Raw genomic sequence first — 4237 nt, 5'->3', positions numbered from 1 at the left:
GTGTCCAACCTGAAGAGGAAAACGCGATCCAAGTTGAAGATGTAGATGGCATTGAACTTAGAAATATCAGAAGAGTCGAGGTTTGATTTTATCTTCATTTGCCTGTTTAGCACAGCCCTGCTAATGATCCCATCCCACTGTATTGTTGTTTTTATTCTAATCAGTGTATATACTTGACCAAATCTTGCACAGTTGTACAGCCCTGGCCTATTCTTATTTAAATGTTTTACTTATAATTGTACTATATTCTATTGTGCTTATATTTAATTTAGTTTATATCCTATTTTATTTATTCAACCTCTTTATTTTACAGTTGTACAGTCCTGGCCTATTTTTTATTTCATAATTATATTATATTCTCTTGTGCTTCTATCTAAATTTAGTTCATATATAATTAAATTTGACTATTTATTCATTTGATTATCTGTCCGTTACTGTCTGTCCGTTTATGTCGCACCGAAAACGACCAAAGCAAATTCCTTGTACTGTATGTGAAAACTACTTGGCAATAAAGACCTTTCTGATTCTGATTAAACGAGCTTGAGTTAGATACCTTGTAGGTTCACAGTATAATGAAGGGTGAAAGCTTTTATACTGTTTTTCTTTTGTTACCACTAGATGGCGACATCAACCTGTTTATTATCAGAGTGTGTGTTACTCCTCACTGTTACTGTAAGTGTGAGTTATGATGACTCAATGTTGAATGTGTTTATTGTATGGGTTTATATTTCATGAAAGCCCAATATTCAATTCACTTGTATTTATTCCTCAGCACTGAACTTCAGTATAACAGAAACTGTAAACGATGTTTCAAACTACGTAGTGTGTGTGTTACTGTCTTCTACTATCATGCACTCTTCCTCCTACTATAGCCAATATGTCTCTACTACTATGCACTCAAGACTGCAGCACTCAAGTTTCAACACTGTTTGATGAACATTGTTACTCAGCTGTAAGAGTTGTACCCTTCCTGCTGACTTGTCGTAAAGAACTTGTAAGTCGCTTTGGATAAAAGTGTTCAGCTAAATGACTAAATGTAAAATGTGTGTCTGTGCGTGTGCGTGTAGTTGTGTCTGTGTGTACATGTGCATGTGGTTTTGTGCGTGTGTGTATCTCATGGCTTCCTTGTGCAAAACAAGAGTGAATCTGACTTCGTCCCACTTCCTCCATCTGACCGGAGAGGCTGAAACAGGAAGCCACTGGGCAGAGTAAACCGTCCTTCCTGTTGGCCCTGTGGCCTCTCCGCTCCGTGTCTGTATGCTAGTCAGCTGTCCGGAAAACACTCCCGGCAGAAATGTCAACACCGCGGCTGTAGGTCCTACTAAACCATAATGCTGTAGAGGAGATACCCGCGTCAAGGCGGGGGACGGGACGGGGGACGGGGGGTCATCAAAGAGAAGCAGGCTATTCTCGGTCCTGGCTCCACACTGGTGGAATGACACCACAGTCAGGACAGCAGAAACCCTCTCAATTTTCCTAAAAACCAACTTCTTCAATATATATTTTTTTTATCCACTTTTTCTCCTCCTATTTTCAGTATTTTCCTCCCATCCCAATTTAGTCGTTATGCCAATTCCCCCCTCCCGCATGTGCCCCCTACTGGTCGTTCTAGGGAGCCCTGAAGTCTATCACATGCTTCCTCCGACACATAGGTGTCATAATAATAATGCCAATTGTGCCAGTATGACGACCGGCCCAAGCCGGAGGCACCGCTGACAGCCGGATTTCGATACCAGTGTCTCTGCGGTGGTAGACAGACGCTTAGTCCGCTGTGCTACCCGGCCGCCTTCAATCAATATCTGATATCAAAAACCACTAACCTTCGTACTGTCTTACTAGTGTGCACTCTGCTACTAAGGAATCTACCTTGCCTATATTACTACCCACTGTGCTAATATGTCGATACTACAAGCACTCAAGTTCAACACTGTTTGATGAAGTTGTACCTTTCCTGCCGACTTGTTGTACAGAAGTTGTAAGTCACTTTGGATAAGAGCGTCAGCTAAATGACTAAATGTAAACGTGTTCATCTTGACACAATGCTCTTCCCATGTGACCTCATATTCAGGTTGAGCAGCACCTGTGAGCCCAACGTGTAAAACACATATGAACCGTGTGTTTTGCAGACAGTGCACGGTTAGTGTGTGTTCATGACGGTTACCCTCGGGCAGAGCAACAGGGGGCGGCAAAGGTTTGAGAAAGCCTGAGATAATGCATTATTTAAGGAGCACTTAACAATCTCTCTCTCTCTCTCTCTCTCTCTCTCTCTCTCACACACACATAGACAAATACTTATTTATTTAGCACACAATCATACATGACCCAAAAATCGGTTTCATTTTCATTTTCAATGTTTCATTTGGTTTGCAGGATATCAAGAGTCACCTCAATTTGTCCTTATGTGATGTCATCAGAGGACACTGAAATCTTGTATTGTGATGTCATCAGCGGATGCTGAAAGCTTGTATTGTGATGTCATCGGCGGATGCTGAAAGCTTGTATTGTGATGTCATCGGCGGATGCTGAACGTTTGTATTGTGATGTCATCGGAGGATGCTGAGCGCTTGTATTGTGATGTCATCGGAGGATGCTGAGCGCTTGTATTGTGATGTCATCGGAGGATGCTGAAATCTTGTATTGTGATGTCATCAGAGGATGCTGAAAGCTTGTATTGTGATGTCATCAGAGGATGCTGAAAGCTTGTATTGTGATGTCATCAGAGGATGCTGAAAGCTTGTATTGTGATGTCATCAGAGGATGCTGAACGCTTGTATTGTGATGTCATCGGAGGATGCTGAGCGCTTGTATTGTGATGTCATCGGAGGATGCTGAAATCTTGTATTGTGATGTCATCAGAGGATGCTGAAAGCTTGTATTGTGATGTCATCAGAGGATGCTGAAAGCTTGTATTGTGATGTTATCAGAGGATGCTGAAAGCTTGTATTGTGATGTCATCGGAGGATGCTGAACGCTTGTATTGTGATGTCATCGGAGGATGCTGAACGCTTGTATTGTGATGTCATCGGAGGATGCTGAACGCTTGTATTGTGATGTCATCGGAGGATGCTGAAAGCTTGTATTGTGTTTTAACTGCAGCTCCATTAAATGATGTGGCCTTAAACACATACCCTGGTGTTCCAGATGTACTGTAGTTATTTTGTACATTGTACTTCATGTACAGTTAATAGTGTTGTGGTATTACAACCAAAACATATCTAGTGAACTGAAGACCACAGCAATAATCGGCCTAGGAAACCAGATACATTGATGGCTACAAAATACAGATATACCGTAGTTCAGTCCCTTTAATATCTGGTGTGTAATAGTGGTGTGTTGTGCAAATGTTTAGTTGATGTTAACTTTCCTTCAAAACTACTGTATTGAAGATGCCCTATAAACAATAGACACTATAATCTTGCAGACATGTACAGGCCTGGACTGGCTTTTCATAAAGGCTTAGAGTGACAGTTCTGATTTCTGGAGAATGTTTTTCAGACGACTGCCCTGAAATAGTCATTTCTAGGGCCTTTTGATAAAGGATATCTGACATAATCAGTGCCCTTGTGAATGGTAAATGGACTGCCTATAATATAGTGTACAGCATTATACAATGTATTTTGTGTTTACTGCAGCATGGAGGGACTGGAATGTTACTGACCAGACAATCTACACAGTATATCAGTGATGGCTGTCGGAGTGTAGAGCTATTCTTTTAACATGCAGACCACTCTTAACAAAAAAGAAGAAAAAAATACCACTTACAGCAGCTTTAATGCCAGGGGGCTTTTGAGCAACCGAGCTCTGGTGGCTGGTGCATGTTTGAGCTGGAGGGTAAGTAAACAAACCACTGTGCAATATGACTTATGAAATCAAAATAACTATTAGTTGACTATTCTCTTCATGGAAAAAAGAAGTCTGCATACAGTCACTTTCAAAAGTATTTCCTCTTGATATTTTAGCTGAAAACAGATGGAGGTGTATTAAAAAAAAAAAAAAATAAAAACATGCAAGATGTCACTTTTCATGCAACAAAAACCACCACCACTGGCCACAGAGCAGAATGAGGTGGGCTAGTGTTCCCCTTCCTCTAGTCCTGCCCCGGTCCAACTGCCCCCGCCAGAATCCAATTTGAAAAGGTAAAAGGACAATATTTACCTTGTAAACAAACCCCAGAGGTCTCTGGCTTCTGTGCAGTTCTTCCAGGAGGCCTGCAGCGTCTCAGAACAGTGGCACAGGT

Source organism: Notolepis coatsorum (genome assembly GCF_963971535.1).
Source record: "Notolepis coatsorum genome assembly, contig: SCAFFOLD_1059, whole genome shotgun sequence".
Classification (NCBI taxonomy): domain Eukaryota; kingdom Metazoa; phylum Chordata; class Actinopteri; order Aulopiformes; family Paralepididae; genus Notolepis; species Notolepis coatsorum.
The sequence above is the reverse complement of the archived record's forward strand: the minus strand, read 5'-3'. Positions refer to the sequence as shown.